The following is a 19,941-nucleotide window of genomic DNA, read 5'->3' as shown; positions in this document are numbered from 1 at the left end:
GTATTTTCCACCTCAGCAAGTCAGATAACAACAATTTATCAACCACTGTCTTACCACAACCTCCACCCCGCCCTCCTCACAGACACAAACACACACATTTACAACCTAGTTGAGCAATACTTTATATTCATTAAGTGTCAAACTGTTATAACAAATAGCTGGCTTAAAAGAGCAACAGTATATCTTATTTAGAAATTATTTGGCACCAAAGAGAAATGATCTATGAGGTAGCCTTGAAGGTAACATCCTTTCACAGTTTAATAAAAATATATACAGTAACACTAATTAGAACAGAGTAGATGTGCTTCGCACTTTTGTTCAGGTTTAGTCATAATAGTCAAGCAAACTTCATAAAAAGCAGGCACCAAATAAGGACCATAACAAACTAATTAAAAGTACGGCTGCCACATATTGAGAGCTTAGAATAAAAACTATTTTTAACTAGTTTTTAAACAAGACTGAGAAACTACAGCCAAGTTAGCAGTTCTGTGAGGCTGCACACAACATGGTAACATGTGGTCGTTAACTTAGAACACAAAGTACTGCCGAGGCTCCACAACAGTCCACAAAAGTCAACCTGCTGTCAACCAGAAAGTGTCGGGGATCACCAAAGTCATTAAGGTACATCGTCTAGGAGCCATGAAGGTCTGCAAAATGATTACACGGCAAGCCATTAAACAGTTGACGAGATAATTCAGGACCAATGTAATCTCTACAAGCAGATATCTGCATAATGTTCGCAGAATCTGTAGGCAGCAGGACAAGATCTGGTAACACTAGAGCTGCAGCGATATGCCGGTTTCAAGGTATACCGGGGTATGAGCACTGACATTTATCATACCGTGTACATTTGTTTATCTACAGTTGGACAGTCTAACCTGCTTGTGTGCATTTTCTTTCCTCCTCGACTGCTTGTCAGACTTTTTATTCATACTTACAAAAAATGGCTCTAAGTTTCAATTAATATAGGGCATTTGCTCAACCAAAAAAAAAAAAAACCCTTCTGTTTTCATTCACTGATAATAACAATAGTAATTGTGTCGTATCGTGTACCGTGATACTGTGAAACCGTGATATTTTATGACACAATTAATACACTGTAAAAATCTCATACCTTCGCAACCCTGGGTAACACTTTATGTAGACAGACCACCAACAGGTAGTTTATAGAGCATTTGTAACATTTCAGCAGCTTGTTAGCTGAAATTCAACAATTCAACTTTTTCACTTTGTTCTGTAGATATCTATCCATACCGTATACATGACAATTCACTATATATTCTCAGTGTACTGTAGTTTAACTTGAGCTATTTACTCAACCTATGCTGCATGGGTTGAGTGTACAGTTTAAGGTCTACTCTATTATTCTGAGACTATGTGGGCATGTTCATGAATTGTCACGTCCACTCTACAGATAATCAAACATCTACAGAACAAAGTGAAACAGCTGCATTGTTGAGTCTCAAATAACAAGCTGTTGATATGTTGGAAAATCTCTATAAAGGATGTGTAGGCCGACTATCCAAAGAAAGTGTTACCCAAGATTTTGGTATCGAAAGTATCCTGGTTTGCATTTTTAGTCAGAGTAGTACTGACCAATCGTGTGCGTGGGCTGAAATGCTAATTCAGAATGATCCACTTTTTTCCTGATTTATCTGCACTAATTTGCAGATATCTGTTCATCAAGATAAGCGAAACGCTGTCTGAAATCGCTAATCAAACTGCAAACAATGAGCACCACACACAAGAGGAAGTCTTGGCCTGGATATTCGCTGGCTATACTGGAACCCCCAAAATGTTGGCCATTTCCCCCAGAAGGTATAGCGTCCTCAGACTAATAGCTGATGGGTTGTGAGGTCGGCACCAAAGTTGTGGTCCAACCCTCTGACACTGCATTCGCAAGAGCCACCATGCTAACATAGCTAAGAAGAAGTTAATGTACATATCTTGACGAACATAAATGGAGGTCAGATAAATTATCTTTGTAGTCTATAGTAATGGCAACTATTTTAAAAAAAGAAAAAAGAAAAGAAAAAGAAGAAACAGAACTATCACCAACTGTTAATTATCTTCTTTCAGTGCTACAGTGATCTGATACTCTGAACAAGCCTTCCCTCTTTTGTCTCCAAGTTCAATCCCAGTTCATTTTAAAAAATGTCATGTCTATCTCTTCTTATTTCCAAGCTCTAACATTTGAACTCTGTGTGCTATTTGATTTTTTTTTTACCCATCACCAGTTCAAGAAAAGGACAGTGAAACACCTTCCCTCAATTTTGTACCTTTTGTTGAAAGAGTAAGCTCTTAGGATGACATAGTGTCAGTATCTCATTCTCCAAATGGGCTTCACAGAAACAGATAGAAAGACACGAGAGGTTTGGCTGTTGTGCATCTCTCAGCCTGCTTACTTCTCACTAAGAGCAAGCATCATCAAAACCTGCTGTGTTTTTTAAAAGCGCATGATAAATATCCTGAATATTTATGAAAATGAAAGAGACCGGGGAGAACAACTTCATCATGCAGACGCACAGCAGACCGATCACCGTTCCCTACAGTTGACTAGCTTATACATTAGAATTCCTCTCCAAAGAAGGTCAAAAGTTCAACAGCTAAATCTTTTTTTTTTTTTTTGCTGTGCAAGACACTGAATTGTAACATTTCTACTTACTGAGACTCACTCTGGGAGAACATCAACTGCATGTTTGATATGCAAAATGTATTTTTTACTGCAGCTAATAGCATAAGTAGCAAAAAGTATCATTTAGGCTAATGGTTGCAAATGCAATCATTACTATATAATGGTTATGATGAGTATATGTGTGTAGTATACTAATAAACCTGATGAGGAAACGTTTGTCTCCATAATGGAAATGAATCTCTGCAGCTTTGGCATGTGATAGCAAGCTATGTTTTTCCCCCCCTAACAACTCCACAGATATATTTAGATACATTTACACATATAGATTAGCTTAGGTGAATATGTGTTTGTTCCTGTGACACTGTAATGTGTGAGTGGGCAAATGGTGTTAACACGTAAGAGCAACAGAATAGCAGGGAACAGGTAGCAGCCATGTGTCGACAGCATCCATTATGCTTCTCTGTGCACATTCTCCATTTAGCCTCTTCATGTGATTCAACGGGGCTGAGCATTTCTGCAGTTTGGTTGCTGTACTTGTATGCAATTTGCGTTTCATGCCACAGCAGGCATCAATTAGCACCTCTCTCACGCCTCTACATCTGAACGGCATCAAATTTGGTTCTGTGCTGCTCAGAACACGATGTGAATCTGTCATGACTCGACTGAAAGGAAGGAAATGTTCAACACCGAGGAGCTCGCTTATTGCTCACCTTGGGCTTTTAAAAATCAAGAATAATTATCAGACATTGTGCTTCATGATTACAGATTGAAACAGCATTCGCTGCTGTCGTTTGATTATGTGAAAAAGGTACAGTCCGATGGAGAGAAATAAAAGATATTTTGTCTGGGATGCACCTGCATCTTTGAATTACACAACACCTGTGTAAAACAAGTCTTTATTTGCACAGTATTGACATGAATGAATAATCCCTGAACCATTTCTTAAACATCTTCACAAAAGATAATAAAATGTGAGTGGTTGTATCTGTGGCATCTTTCACAAAGGTCATGGCTTTCTGTTATAAAGATCAAATAATCATTTTAATATTTTTTTAAGCAAAATAGCCAAACATTGACCGGTTTCCTGCTGCTAAAATGTTAGAATTTGATGCTTGTCTTTATCAAACATGATAATAAACCGAATATCTTTGAAATTTAGGACTGCTGGTTGGATAAAACATATCGTTTGTAGATATCACCTTGAGCTCTGGGAAATTACACAGGACACGACTCACTATCTTCTGCCATTTTATTGACAAAAACATGAAACGGTAGATTAATTGATAGTAGAAAAAACTATTTGTTGCAGCCCTAGTTCTCATCATTTTTTATTCCCAACCCTTTGCACTATTGTATTTTAGTTTACAGTTAACATCAACATACTGTAGTTCTATGTCAGTGATGTTTTGTTTTTAGGTGTTTGTCTATTTCTGTCTTTTCTGGGAAACTGTTATTAAACTGTGTGCAAGTCCACTGAGAGCAACTTAAAAGTGGAGTCAATTTCCTTGTTTGTGTACACAGCCTGATTTTGATTATGAAATTCTACAGCTGAGGCTGAGAGTCGACCTCGAGCTCTGTCTCCTGGAAATGATGTTTATATACAATTATTCTGAAACAGCAAATGTGTTTTGATGGAAATGTAATGCTGAGTAAATTATGTTTTCTTTTACCATAAGGAAATATCACTAATTAATGCAAAAATGTTGATACCGAATGAATCAGCAAAATGTTCACTGACCACGTATTTCTTTTGTTTTCCACCAGAATAGGCAATAATGCAATACAGTATCCACTCATAGTGACTACAGCAGTGTTATTTCTATTACCTTTTTATTAGTATTTCATCCAGTTGACAATCTTTCCCTAACCTTTACCAAAGTTCTTTTGTTACCTACACCTTAGACCGGAGTCCAACTGCGAAACAAATGTTCTGACGCCAAAGCCCTGCACTTTGCACGCCAGCCATCCTCAACAAACACCTACCGAGGAACATGCACGCAGTGTTTCATTACCTGAAAGAAACATTGTCTCTGAACATAATTAAGGCAGCCATTACACTGCTGCAACAACCTAATCAAGAAAGCAGCTAAGTAACATACAAACTTAATTTGTGGGAGACAGAGCTGCAACCACATATTTCATTATACCAGAAAAGTCTATCTGTACCAAATAATGATATAAACTGCCCCTTTCTTTTTCTTCTTTTTTTAAAAAGTTGCACAAAAGAGCAAATTCACACTTCATAAAAATCAGCAGATCACTGGATATCCTACGATAACATTAGCTTCAGGTAAAAAGAAAACTTAAAGTAAACTCCTGCATGTATGTTGTGTCAAAGCAAGAAGTAATGTTGTGATCTGGGTGGATATTTAGGTGACCGACTTTAACAATAGGGAGCAAATCTCCATCACTGGCCAGGTGGAGGCTCCTAAAGGCTCATTTACACTCTATGTATGAGAAAAATCAATCAATCAATCAATCAATCAATTTTATTAATAAGCCCAATATCACAAGTCACAATTTGCCTCACAGGGCTTTACAACATAGGACATCCCTCTGTCCTTAGGACCCTCGCAGCGGATAAGGAAAAACTCTCCCAAAAAAAACTTTAACGGGGGAAAAAAACAGTAGAAACCTCAGGAAGAGCAACTGAGGAGGAATCCCTCTTCCAGATGTGTTAGACTAAACACATGTTAATTTCAAATGTTGTGACGGTCACTGCCGTGCATCCTTAATGTTGGCAGATACATCCAATAGATGACACTGGAGGGTCAAATGGAGTCAAAAACTGTGGTGAAGATCATAATAATGTACCTTTTAATGTTGGCAGCGTTGTAGATGGTGGTGGTGAGGCCATTAAATACACTGCGACATGTGGACGGAGAATTATTGTCACTATATTACCAATTTGTTCTGTTTCGCAATTTTTAAAATGTTTTCGTTATGTCGTACAGTCGCATCTCGCCTGAACTACGCTATACTGACACTGCAGTATCCAATGGTACTGCTCCATTTCATTTATATACGTAAGCTTTCAGAAAATGTGCACAAAGATGTATGAAATGAATGCAGAGTATGGACAGAGGGCTCCATCCATGTCCGTAAACACATCTAACACTAAGCTATAACTTACTTCCAAGTAGTTTAGGTTGTCTTACATTTGCCATATTGTCCACTCTGGCTGGTTAATATATTGATCAGTATCACATCATGAGACTAGATATTGTCTGAAATTCTGTATATCATAATATCCTAACAGTTGCCGTTTCTTAATTTTAAAGGCTGCATTACAAAAAGAGTTGTAAGTTTCTGAACTTCCCAGTTCCCTGTAGCCGTTTTATTTGCCATTACCCACTTAGTCAATTTATCCACATTACTGATGATCATTTATCAAAAATCTCATTGTGTAAATATTTTGTAAAAGCACCAATCGTCAACACTACACTATCATCGCAAAATGGATATCAGGGTATTCAAAAATTAGGGGTCGAAAATATCATATTATTTCATTTTCTGCACATCACCGAGGGACTGAACAGTAAAATAGACTCACAAGCTGTTTTTGAATGCACCAAAGAACAGGTAATTGTTGGATATTTTTGGAATTGGCAATTTTACAGTTGTGTCTTTTTTATTGAAACAGCAGCCTGAAACTGCCGTCAAACTGTGCTGGTTTCGCCTCACAGCAGCGTGCGCAGCAGAACGTGCATGACTGTGAAACGTCTCCGCGGTGGAAGACACTGATCGTCCTTCAGCTCGGGCCTAATCATGTTTGCTTTGCCCCAATTAGATAAGGGAGGTGCGTCGTCAACACACAAGCTTTCTCATGTCTCCTCTGATGGTCCCTGTGCTTTTCCTCCCGCACACCAAATGGCAGCAGTAGGAGGCAAAGGATGGTTCACGTTCACACCCGGCTAAGTCATTTCACACTGGAATACATCCATCAGAATTAGGATCATAAAAAGCCAAGACAAGACTGACAATGGAAACTGAGAAGTGAAATCTGAGAGAAAAGGCGGCAGCGGGCAGCATATGGCTTAGTGAAACCATAAGTTGTCAGTTTATAAAAGGCAGCAGCTGGTTAAGTTTCCTGGCTAGGATTAATATTGTATGACCATACTGTGTATTCTTTACTCTTGACCAGATTAAACGGCACAAGGCGTATTGATACAGCAGCAAACCCACAGTTGGCACCACAGTCTGCAGTCACACTTGTTCCCAGTGTCATATTTCAGCCATAATGCACAATTGACTGTCACTATTTGCATACGCTTTCCTTGTGTGTATTGATAGCATCTTTTTTTTTGGCCCCTGGAGTTTCCGTCCCAGTATAAGAGGCCCAGATCATGACAGGATACAACACTAACACAATCTGTGCTTGAATAATTTGAGGAAGCTGAAGCTATGGTGCAGTTTAGTTGAGGCCCAGCAACAGAGACGATAACAAATCTGGACTAACATGCAGCACAGACAGTCAATAGATACACTTCACAGCCAATCTGTAATGCTGGACACAATCTGATACCACAGCTAATCACACAATGGTATCCTTCCTCCCTGTCAGCGCTAAAATTATACTAAGATCTGATGTTTAACGATGAATTATGCAAATTTTTATCAGATAAAACAATCATTCAACACGAGAAAGGATATGCTCTGCTTGCTTTAAAACCTGAACATGCTGCGGTCGCTGTGCAAATAACAGACGACAATGAATTTTGACCTCATCCTGATGTTTATTCAAGACACTGTCAATAATGTAATCCCTATGATTTAGTTAGAAATCACATCTGCCACATCCAGGTGAAGGCCACTTTGTCTCCTACATATTCATAGGTGACAATATTGACTAAATGTCTTGTCTGGCTAAAGATACAATGGGAAGTGTGAAACTAGAGGATCAGTTGCTGTGAATATAAGCAGAAGAGAAATGCATACAGGAGATTCTGGGATTAGCTGTGAAGGCTACTATGCTAACACAGTCTCTTCACTCAGGTCTGGACACTGACTGACACCGAGGACTTACTGTAGCTGACATTTGCCAGACGAGCTAAGAGCAGTGTACAACTTCCTGAAGAGTCAGGAGTTAGAAAGACTTTACAGCAAGGATTCTCAACTTGCTTTGCCCGGGGCCACTTTTGCAAAATGACAGGAGGCCATGGGCCAAGTGATAAACAACCGTTAATATATCTATCAGTGTATATAATAAAAAATTGTCTGTTTTCAACCTTTTGACATTTGCTGTCCTCACCCATCACGGAGGGACAGACTTGACTAGCTTCTCAGCTGGCAGTGGAGGTAGTTACAGCACCGAATCAACATCTAGGTTAATGGCTGACAGGATGGGAGAGGTGTGATGTTTTGATGTCATAGTATGTGTCCTAAAATGTAGGAAACAAGTGTCGCACACTCTGGCTCCACATGCATTTCTTTAATTCTGGGGGCATTTCGGCCTTTGGGCCTTCTTCAAGATCAACAAGCACATTTAGATACTGCTACACTGATCTGTTATATGGACCACACCTTTGTTACCCACCTGATGATGATTACGTGATCATGCTACACCATTAATTTGAGGTAGTAGGTTAGGTAGTAACAGTGCCGAATCACCATCTCGGTTTATGGCTGACAGGATGGGACAGGTGTGATGTTTTGAAGTTGTAATATGAGTGCTACTCACACCTAAGAGATTTGAAAAGCAGCTAGCAGCAGTGGCCTGCTACAGAAAGGAGAACAGCAGCCAAAAATGTCCACAAATTGGGAAAACAATGAGGTCCAGGAGCTTCTTACCCTCTGAGAAGAGGACAAGTTCAATCGCCACATAACAGGGATGGTAAATGACTGCCAGTGTGTATGTAATGTCACACAGGAGGCTGACGCTGTTGTGTTTCACATCCCTCCCATCGCACCTCTTTTGCTTCAGGGATGCCAGCATGTTATCTACAATCACACACTGGAGCAACATGATGCCACTGTTGTTAGGTTCTGTGTAAAAATGCAAAGGCGGCATAAAGAGGGGACTTTGTAGCGGCCCTATAGTGCAATCTTTATGTTAAAAGGGCTTTTACCAAGAGGCGAATCTAGTCACAGCAGCCCTGCACAGGTCAGGTGTATGCAGGCCAGGGGTGTTTCTAAGATTTAAGGATTGGGGCTTAGCACAGATCTCTGTTTGAGGGTCCTCCTGGTACTTCTTTTTGATTTAGAAAAAAACGACAACAATATTTTGGTGTTGTTTTTATGCACACTGGCACCTTATTTACATTCAAAGCACAAAAGTTAATCAGTTTCTTTTCATTGTTAGAAAACAGTCAGGGGGCCACTCAACAGCCTATCGCCGGCCAGATTTGGCCCGTGGGTCGTTATTTGGGTATCGAAGCTTTAAAGTATCCCTCACTGTTAGTAGATAGTGGTCAAAAAACATCAGTTATCTCTCTCAAGACTTCCCGCTGTAAATAAAACCTGTAGCGAGCTAACCTGCGGCTACAGTAGCACTCGGCAGAAGGGGTCAATAACTGCAGAAAACAGAACTACATGTTTACCGAGAATCTTTGTGTTCCCAGAGTGACAATAGAATCTCATTGTCAGGTGTTTAGTCAGATAAGGTCGCGCACCCGAAGGGATTAGCGTCTGCTTTTCATCAATGTAATGCTTTAAAAACAGGTTTAGCAAACGTGCAGTGGATCAACCAATTTAAATGCTAAACCTCTTTCTCTCTCGCAAGATTGGGGCCGAGGGCTAAACACATACAGATAAACAAATCAACCTAGCTGTAAGGACTTGGAGCGAGGAAAAACAAATGAATGACCCTCACAGCTTTATTTGTACAGGGAGTGCTGGGGAAATGGTGATATAGCTGCTTGCAAAGTGTTGAGGTGAGAGGCCTTGTTTGGCGTGATAATACCTTCAGTGTCAAGTTCCTCTGTTAGAAGAAGCCATCCTGAGGCACTGTATTCAATGCTAAATATGCAAACGGAGCTTCAGGAGATGGTGATAACAGCAGGAGGAGGCGTTTCAGAAATGTCACTGCTTCTGGTTTAACATAACACAGTTGTAGCCACTTGTATGTACAGTAACAATATGCGCCACCACTGCTCATATGCTACCCACAGCAGTAGTTGAATTAGAAGCTGGCTGGATCATGCTGGGAAGTGACATTACTCTTTGAGAGCAGCATAATGATCACTATCAATCTCTTCATTGTCGAGTCACATTAGTGAAATATCAGGGAGGAGTACTGGAAAGGGGAAGGAGACCGCCGAGAGACATCCTCCACCATGGCGGCATGGCAGTGCATTAATCACAGTGGCGGGACCCTCTCTGTGTCCAGGCTGAAAACTGTCAGGGTAAACACTTCATCCGATAGAGATGCCGGGAGAAAAATTCCTTGCTGGTGTCCCGCCACATTGTTGAACCGTGCCAGCTCTCTTTGTGCAACACATAACTGTCACAGCTTTCTCATTTCAGATTCACTTTTTTTTTAATCCTCTCAGGCCATTTCAAACGTCGCTGCTGATATCTTCAGTCATCGTTTTTAACTTATACGGAGGCAGGCGAGGAGACAAAACTGTCATTATTTCATAATCAGCCAGGCTCAACAAAGATTTCCCCGCCGCAGATATTCAACTCAGTCATTGTGAATGTAATAACAAGCAGCAAAGATGCTGTATTTAAAACTATAATACCACATCTGACATGCACCATGAAACAGCTGCATGAGCGCTTTATGACTTTCAAAGCCTATATAGAAAGCAATCCTGGAGAACTTGCAACGATTTCATCCATTAACTCCATCAATCTGAGTTTGCTCCATCAGTTTCAGTTAGTGTTGACTGTCTCAGCAGTCTCTGGCAGAGAGCTGCTACAAGTGCCCTCGCTGGAGAAAGATTTTTTGGAAGTGAAACTTTTTCTTTTTTTTAGTCTTTCCGTCTAGTGTAGCAGCAGCACACATGTCACAGTCAAGTGGTTTATGAAACCACCCGTTCCCCGACTCCGCTACTGCCATCTAAATAATGAATACTCTGCCACTTGCAGTAATCCTCCAGCAGCCATGCCCAGAAATAGAACAAAGTCAGACAGAGCACTCGTTCTCTCCCCTTCACTTTTCAAAACAAATAATGCTGATTCCTGAAAACCCCACTCAAATTGCTGCCAGTCCAATCGCACTGCATGTTAATGATGTGCAGCACTCACGTTTGCAAACAGAAAATACAGTGAACTGTTGGGAGCATTGCAGTGATTCGACATTCTTGGCCACATCTAGGTCGTTACTTCAAAGTTTTGCTCAGTGTCTATTTGAAGGCAACATCAAAGCGCGGGTAAGCCAACGATTTCAAAAGGCATCAAGAGCTAACCAAAAAAGTACAGTAACTGCGAAGGGCACCTTTGGGCTTCCTATGATGGATGATAAGAAAGAGAAAAGACAGAGAAGGAGAAGGAGAGATTGGGGGGGGGGGGGGGGGGGGTAGGAGAGAATGGCGAAAGGAGAAATTACGGGGGAGAGAGGTGAGCTTATATGAAAGGTATCCTTAATTAGATGGAATGTTTGCCCTCTTCCACAAATTCCTTCATATGGTGCCAGGAAAAAAAGACCAAAGCTGATGAGTCTTGGGAGAACTATCTGCCTAAGTGGCCTTTTATTGAGGGATAAAAAGCTCCTCTTTGCCTCTGTTCCCATCCACTGCCCCTGATTATGGAAGATGTGAAGGCGGATGAAAGGAGGCCAAGGATTTCTGATGTGTCCTATTGTATGCAGATGTGACGACAGGTCTGGCATTTGGCGACGACACCCATGAACTGCCTTCTGAGAATCCAGCCAATTATGACCGGGGAAAAAAAAAAAGAGGCAGCCAAAGCATAGTGCACAAATCTATCAAAAATATTCCGTAAGATCTACGTTAGCTAATCTGTTTATCAGCATGGATATTAAGGATGGGCTAAAGATGAATTACAAATCAACAGAGGTGGGACCACATCATTGTTTCACAAGTAAGACTCAAGTCTTTGCGCTCAAGTCTCGTGCTGAGCCCCAAGTCCAGACAGGCAAGTGCCAAGTCAAGACAGGTAAGTCCCAAATTGAGCCCCAAGCCAAGACAGGCAAGTCCAAAGTCAAGACAGGCAAGTCCCAAGTCAAGACAGGGAAGTCCCCTGTCAAGTCCCAACTCAAGACAGTCAAGCCGCAATCGAGCCCCAGGTCAAGACAGGCAAGTCCCCAGTCAAGCTCCAAGTCAAAACAGGCAAGTACCTAGTTGAGCCCCAGGTCAAGACCTGCAAGTCCCAAGTCAAGACAGGCAAGTCCCAAGTCAAGCCCCAAGTTAGGGAAGTCAAGTCCCAAGTCAAGACAGTCAAGTACCAAGCCAAGTTCCAAGTCATGGCAGTGCAGCCCTAGTAAAGGCAGGCAAGTCCAAAGCCAAGCCCCAAATCAAGACAGGCAAGTCCCAAGCCAAGCCCCAAGTCAAGACAGGCAAGTCCCAAGCCAAGTCCCAAGTCAAGACAGGCAAGTCCCAAGTCGAACCCTGAGTCAAGACAGGCAAGTCCCCAGTCAAGTCCCAAGGCAAGCCTCAAAACAAGACAGGCAAGTCCCAAGTCGACCCCCAAGACAGTAATTTTGAATTTTGAGTCCTAAACAAGTCAGAATGTGCTTTTCGCCAAATGTAATGAAACTTTAACAACAGAGTAATGATAAACTAAACTTACAAAAATCATTAATGCTTTTTAGAATGTGTATTTATTTGTTAAAGCAAGTTTGCTAGAAGTCTCCATCTGTACACATAATCTTGAATACTGCAGTTCATTTTTACTTGTCCAGCACATACTTATTGTGCAAAAAAAAAAAAAAGATTTTTGGTATCTCAGTAAAGCAACGTTAGTTCTTCAGGTTTTCTCCTACAGCTTGACTGGATGCGGTTGGATTGGTTCAAACAAAGTGGATCTGGAGAATTAAGTGCTGACTTGCTGGGAATGAAAACATTAATGTTACTATAGCTGATTTAGGAAATTAAGGAAAATGAACTGATGGTGAAACTACTAATAAATAACATTCGTTTTTAATCTGTATTATCAAGTTAAAAGTCAAGTCTTAAGTCATCAAATTTGAGTCCACACCTCTGCAAATAAATACTTAGCACCACCGTGCTCAAGGTTTTGGCAAATATTTTACTCTTACAAGAAAAAACATGTCCAACATCATAATGTGTTGAAATTCAATAGTTTTCCTCAAATTTGTATCTGCATCCAAACTATTATTATAATCTCATGATGATGTGTGACTGTGCAGCATGCTTATCCAAATTCATATTAAAATGTCAATTAAACCAGACATGAGGGAAACCTACAAACAACAATGATGATCTAAACTGGGATAATGGTTATTTGCTTTCATCTAAAAATGCGTCAAACTTTGGCACTTGCAGCAGAGTTGATTGATCAAGAGGCACACTAATGAAAGCTGCGAGACTGAGGGAGATTAGATGGCTGCTAAGCTTTGACCCTGGATGTGAAAACAGCGAGGGCTGGGGATTGCTATCATAAAGCAGCTAAATGGCTTATTTCACCTCCAGCTCTGGTAGCCACCCACTGGCATCACTGTTTGGATAATGATACCCGTGAATGTCCGCAGTAAACAGCTAAGGAACAGGGACTCCGGCCCTTTCCCATCACCATTACATGAGGTAGGGATGATCATTACCTTGTGAGCTCTGGCCTCCATAGCAAGACAAGTGTGTACAGAGTTATGTGTTAGGAATGAAACATGAACACAGGCATAACAGAGAGAGACACATCTTAAAGAAAACTTTCAATATCGTGGGTTTTAAAGAAAGTTTTTTTTTGTGATTTTTGTTTTAATAATGTAGCCATCCTGCTAAGAACAATGCAAGAGCAAACACTGGGGAAAAACAGAATTTAGCTATAAGAAAAAAAGGTAAAACATGAAGAAATTGAATATCAAAACAAAACAACATTGTTGTGAGCATTCAGAACTCCTACATGTTTCCTCCTGTCAGTCAAACTGGAAACAAACTACACGGTTTAAAGTCAGATTATAAACACAATATGGCAACTTATTTTCCTGCAGAATCATGTTTGATTTTTTTAAAGTAAAGCCCGAATATATCAAATTGTGTTCCTGTCATTTGAGATTGTAAATAATGGACAATAGTAGAGCATAACTGACTACTGCACATACAGTAATTACCTTTCTCCATTTTATAATACTTTATACTTCTACTCTGCAACATTTTGGAGGGAAGTGTTTTTTTTACTCAATTTATCTGACAGCTGTTTAGTTGATTTGAAAGGTTAAGTTTTTACTTATAAAGCACATCAGCTTGTTTAATATGATGTATTATTAAGAATTAAATTAGCAAATGGAATGATGTGAAAATTTCACATCATGATTAACCTCATTCAAATAACTGTGATTCACAATATCATCCAGATAATCATCAAAAAATGTGTACTGGAATCACTTTACCTTAGGTTTTGTTGGAGAATTTTTTTTCATTGCAATACAAATAGGACACACATCTTTTTTTTTTGTGAAAATCATTTTCAGTTTAAAAAAAATCCTACTTAAGGTAACCATAAATCATAAGATTAAGCTGCATAATATACCTATATTCACAGAGATGAGGATATTAATCATAATGCCAATATTGGAAACCATGATCAGCTTATTGAGAGTGATTTTTAATATCCAGATCCGTAATAAAATCCTATATCGTCCCATCCCTAATCTATAAAATGGCTCAGTTCACTCAGCTCCACCTTGACTGGCTGTAATATACTAGTCCTACATTAGTGAATTAATAATCTGTAAAGAAGTCATAAAACAATAACACAGAGGGAATGAGAAAATACATTAAGTTCTTTTGCTTTTGATGCTTTAAAATACATTTTGCTAATACTACTTACATATTTTTACTTACATAAAAGCAGGATTACAAGACTTTTACTTGTGCAAGTACATTTAAGTGTCATATTGCTACTTTCTCAAGTAAAGGATCTGAATACTACCTGTAACACTGACAACGGACATTTAAAATCAACAGGCTTTTTCTGACAATAATCTGTATAAGAAAAAAAAAAAAAGGCAAGCCATTAGATGTGTGATGGCAGTCTTTTAACGGTCAGTTAGTATTTCAGATGTGTTCCTGTCTGAACTGTGGCATGCAAACAGCTACTGCAACACTCTTTACTTTTTAAATCAATATGATTCGTACACTGTGTAATTCAATCTGCTAGCACATTTATTTTCCACTTCATTTTTCAGTTTCCAAACTTGTTTTGAGCGGTGAGCAGCTGCACTCTGTGCATTGCAACCTTGGGAGTTTTACACATAAATGGAAACCAGCTTTCTGCTTGAATTTAGTGTTGAGTGTTTGACAAGGCGAACAAAAACCATAAGACGGTAAGGTCTAGTTTTTTTCTTTTGATATTTGACCAGGTTATGTCAAATGGAAAATGTCCATCAAACCTCGTTACTCAAAATAAGATAATGACGTTGAATCTGTACTTCATATCAGTATTTTGTGATCATTTGAAACGATGTAGTAATTTTCACTGTGAAGTTTTCCTTTGTAATTATATACTGTATTTCATATTTTAATTAACTTTCCTCAATAGACGCCGGTTGAAGCTTTCAGGTGTGCCGATTTCTCAACCACATTATTTGACTGAGTTTTAATTAAAAACAAAGACTCAGTGTCTCCCAGATGACATCACTCTGTGGACAATTTCACACTCACATGCTTTCCAAAAGCTTATTAAGATGACTGCAGATGTGGATATGAAGATAATGTATGAAAAGTAATGTCAGCTTTGTCTTTTGAGGAAGCAGACACAAGCACGTTTTCTAACCTTTCAAGCAATCGTGCAAATGAGCTTACCTGCATATCTGATGAGTGTTGTGTGTACACAGAATATATTGTGTGCATATATAGTGTGTATATAGTCATGTACAGAATGCATACAATATCTGTTTATCTTTCTGTCTATCCATCCATCCATCCATCTATTTAATCTTCAAACGCATCAGTTTTTTAATGACAGTACATACAGTTTTTATGTCCTTAGGCTCACCTTGAGGACACTTTCTGTCGATCTTCATGTAAAAAATGAAATAATTACTAACGGGATCTTAGGGATTAAAGACAAACAAAAAAGTATTTTGGGCAATTTTCTGCTGATGCTCAGCTTTGAGAGTTAAAGCTGCTGATGTGGTCCATAAACAGGATATGAGTTGAACACAACATAATTTCGGAAGGTCCACATGGAGAGATCCAGCGCTGCCCAATAAACAGACACAAATAGTCCTCATTCCGACATTACATAAATTAAACAACAGCTCATCCTTTCATTACATAAATTATGGAACAGTTCATCCAGAAACCACATCATCATGCACAAAAGCCTTTGTTGGCTGAGGCTCTCGCTGGCCCTGAAGTCCTGTCATGTGTTTGCCAGTAAGACTTAGCAGAGAATAAGACTGGCAGAGCTGCCTGGTGAAACATGAGATAAGAAAATTAAAACAAAAAACACTAAGACCTCGCTGTTAATGTGAATGCCGAGCAGCTTTGATCCATTGAGAGAACTGCGAAACAAACGCGAGCCTGTGCAAAGTATTGATATTGATTTATGATATTGAAGCTATTAGTTCAATTGCACATGTGCTGAATGTCACCATGAGAACTTTACCTCTCCTCCAGCACATACAACTCAGCAAGTATGGTGGTACATTCACCCCTTTCTCCAGGGACACAAACCCACTTTTTCAATGTAATTACCACTGACACATATAAAGATGGCTGGATCACAATATACCTACCTCCTCAGCAGCATGCCCACCCCCTCAATTACCCCTACACACTGCTGCACAGGCCAAAACGCAGCTATAGAGAAGCTAATACCACCATGAGAAAGCTTTAAAATGAACAACTGATGGGTGTTAAAATGAACAAATAAATGTGCAATATAATTAATCATTTCCTGCTCATTCAGGCGGCTAAATATACACCTGCCCTGCACCACAACTCACCTCATGGCCCGCAAAATAATTCATTGTGAAGCCTCGTAAGATGCAATGCCCGCAGAGGAAAGGCTCGTTGCATTTACCTGCTCGTATTTACCTGTCACCTGTAAACGTATGTGGGGCTGCCGCTGTATGACCCTCTGCAGCACTCAAGACTTATTCCTCTGTTGATGCATCTGCTCTGCTTACATTGGCCACCACTCGCTACACACCAATTACTCTTCGTCTTTGTAGCTATTGGTCTGCTAAGCACTTCAATCCATCTCTGTCTCTGAGGCCGTGACGTCAACCCCGAAATGATTAATCAAAGGCAAGTCAACACCCAAAAGCAACACCTAGGGTAGCCTGTTTGCATACATTACCCAGAGTTCTTCATGGATGTCATGTTAAATATTGAACATGTGAGGGTTCTCAAAAAAAGAAAGAAAGAAAAGCTGCAGCAGTTTCTTGTGGAGCAAGAGCCAAGAAATACAAGTATAATGTGTTATCGCTCTGATGCAGTTTAGAGAGCTTACGGCAATATACTCTAATATTGTATTTCATACAATATTAAAATCCCTCTTTTCCATTTGTTCCACATAATCAAGCAGTGCGTCTGATGATGTGAGCCAAACTATGATCATTATACCTTGTGTGTTTATGTAAAACAGCAATGAAACTCACCACAAAAAGATCCTCACTAAAAATGTTTCTAGGTGACCGTACAGCTGCTTGACCCTGCTGAAGTCCAAACATGTGGACGTGGCTTTTTTGGGCAAGTGCAAAGATACTGTATTATCAATTTACACGTGTTAGGCTGCAGTGCCATTTTAAACACAACACACGCCACCCCCTCATAAGGAAAAAGGAGATCCACAAGGGGATTGAAAGGAATACAATAGACTGTAGCTTTCTGCAGTAACAATAAGGCCCAGGCTTACAGAGGAGCTGCCTGTACACAGCCCTCGTAATGCATTAAACATTATTTCGCCACATCCAAGTTGTTGACAGATGCATTCATGTTCAAGATTTGCCAGCACAGATGTCCAGTGAAAAAACACTGATAAAATACAGTAAAAAAAAAAATAAAAAGACAGAAACTGGTAACCCAGATTAGAATCTAGGTTAATTTCTTACGCTCATTACAAAAGGATTACAAAGAAGTTGGAGTGTTACCTCAAAGAAATGCCTGTAGCAATCCCCCACTGAGGCTTTACTGTATCAAGGTCCACTTCTCAAGCTGCGATGCTGCTTAGTATTGGATTTACAAATGCTGCCGGATCTCCTCCTCTTCCCACTGTTCCTGCACGAGCCGCACGCTGCACAAGAAGAGCACTATCGCACTGACACATGGATGGCACTCAAGCGATGTCAAAAGGGTTAAAACCTAGTGGACCGGAAAGTCACACCAGCATCGTTCTAGTTGCCAGCCACCGCTGCCTGCCGCACTCTCCAGCAGCTCTCTCCACCTCCTCCTTCTCTTTCTTCTTTCCTTTTTTTTTTTTTTTTTTTTTTTAGCTCAACCTATCTCATGGGCTTCTCCCCCCTCCTTATGTGAGATGGTAGACGAGAGCGCTGGGCGATTTGCACCACTCTATCATGGATCGTGTTACGCTGTCTGGCTGTAGCGGCGGTCACAGATGATAGGCTGTGGAGCTTTGCGTGTGTGTTTACCCCTCAAAAGAAGTAGCGGGAGAAGAGAAGAAGAGGGAGGGGGGGAGAGGTACGCTGCAAGCCTTAAAACACTAAAATCTGGAGCGGTATCCGAAGAGATTATCGAGCTAGGTGACAGGCTTTGACACAAAACCTTGATGTGAATTCATGAGGGAGAGTGTCACTGAGTTACTGAATGTAGACCTTAAAGTGACACTTTCAAACGCTTCTCCTTCAGTTTGACGTCATTTGATTAATCACATTATGATAAATCTGTGATGTATCGTTGTTTTGCTCACATACATAATGAACACCCTTTGTCTTATTATTTAAATATTTGGTGACATCTTCATTGGAATATATAGTGTATGTGATACATACTGCTGCAGACAAAAGCAATATCGTAACAATAGCCTCTGATAAATTGATCACAGATGACTTCATACATCAGAACAATGAGAACACTAAAAATAATTAATTAATGCCACACTTTCATACCATGTCTGTCAAACGCTGGGATGAGAACTAAGGCGATCCGGTCCTTGTTTTGATCTTGTTTTGTTGACTAGATTGTCAGCGCTGTTTGTTTACTTTTGACAGCATTTTAAAAAGAAGGCAAAATATTTGACTGACTTTAAAAGGCGCACTTTCACAAACTGCGGCTCCTAATCAAAAGAAAATACTTTCTTTTACATAGTCCACTGTGAACTGGAAATGGCCACATCCTCATTAGCTTGTCTAAAGAAGCGCTGGATTTCTTTTAATGTAGCCTAAATAAAGGGGGATATAAATACTAGCAAACAGTCCCTCTGATAGATGGTGCTGTATCTTATTACTGTTTCCAGGCTGAGCACTTGTATAAAAAATACAATAGAAAAACAGTTATCAGGGAGAATGTTTATCTTGTATAGCTTCCCTGATTTTGATTTCATCAAACTGTGCCCTCTATTAGCCGTTCAGAAAACTGTCTAGACTCTGTTGATGTGAAGGTCCTGAGGCGAGCTGTGAGCTAGTATTTTCTCATATTTATGCCTTAGACATAAATCACATTTTGACATAGTGAACTAACAGCTGAACTTGAATTTCAACTTTAATAGAAATCTGTAGAGATCTATTTAGGTCAGAATAAAAATATCAAGCCTACTTTGCTTGCAATTTCATAAAACTCACAAAAGACAGATTAAAACGAGACAAAAAGCACTTAGGAGAGTGTAGATCTCCACCAGGCGGCCACGTTCAGCTGCTATCCAGCCACCTGAGTTGATCGCAGCCGCTCTGGACAAGTCATGTAATTCCAGCAAACACTCTGCAGCGCATTAACGAGCATCCCAAAAGCCTATCAAACTACACACTTTATTTATTTTTATTTTTTTGATGCAGCCGCGGCACGTTGCACAGAGCAGATAGATTTCTGCTGCTAACAGGCGCTGTATGTGAAATATAGACACGATATATCTATATAGATGGTTGTATTCTTAATAACTGAAAAACAGCCACAAACCTCTGATCCATGACGTTCATAACTGGACTTTGAATGCACAACATATGAGATAAACAACAACAAACAAAAGCAAAACAGGCCAAAAAAGAAACTCTTTAACTGCATGACCTACTTACTCAGGTTATAAACAAATATCAAGGAAACAAA

The 19,941-nt window shown here is 39.9% G+C and overlaps 1 protein-coding gene across 4 annotated transcripts in view; it reads right to left on the bottom strand.

Annotated features, from left to right (window-relative positions):
• si:dkey-237h12.3 (teneurin-3) overlaps positions 1-19,941 on the bottom strand; it is a 191,238-nt gene that overhangs the window by 124,415 nt on the left and 46,882 nt on the right. The window contains exon 1 of one of the 4 annotated variants that reach the window (XM_049585089.1): positions 17,817-18,123. The exons of the other annotated variants lie outside the window; for them this stretch is intronic. The gene's annotated coding sequence lies outside the window, so the exon portion shown is untranslated. Of the gene's footprint in view, positions 1-17,816; positions 18,124-19,941 lie in introns of those variants that run through there. 4 annotated transcript variants of the gene reach the window in all.

The sequence above is a fragment of the Epinephelus fuscoguttatus genome, linkage group LG9 (assembly GCF_011397635.1).
Source record: "Epinephelus fuscoguttatus linkage group LG9, E.fuscoguttatus.final_Chr_v1".
Classification (NCBI taxonomy): Eukaryota; Metazoa; Chordata; class Actinopteri; order Perciformes; family Serranidae; genus Epinephelus; species Epinephelus fuscoguttatus.
This window is presented reverse-complemented; position numbering and strand designations above follow the sequence as displayed.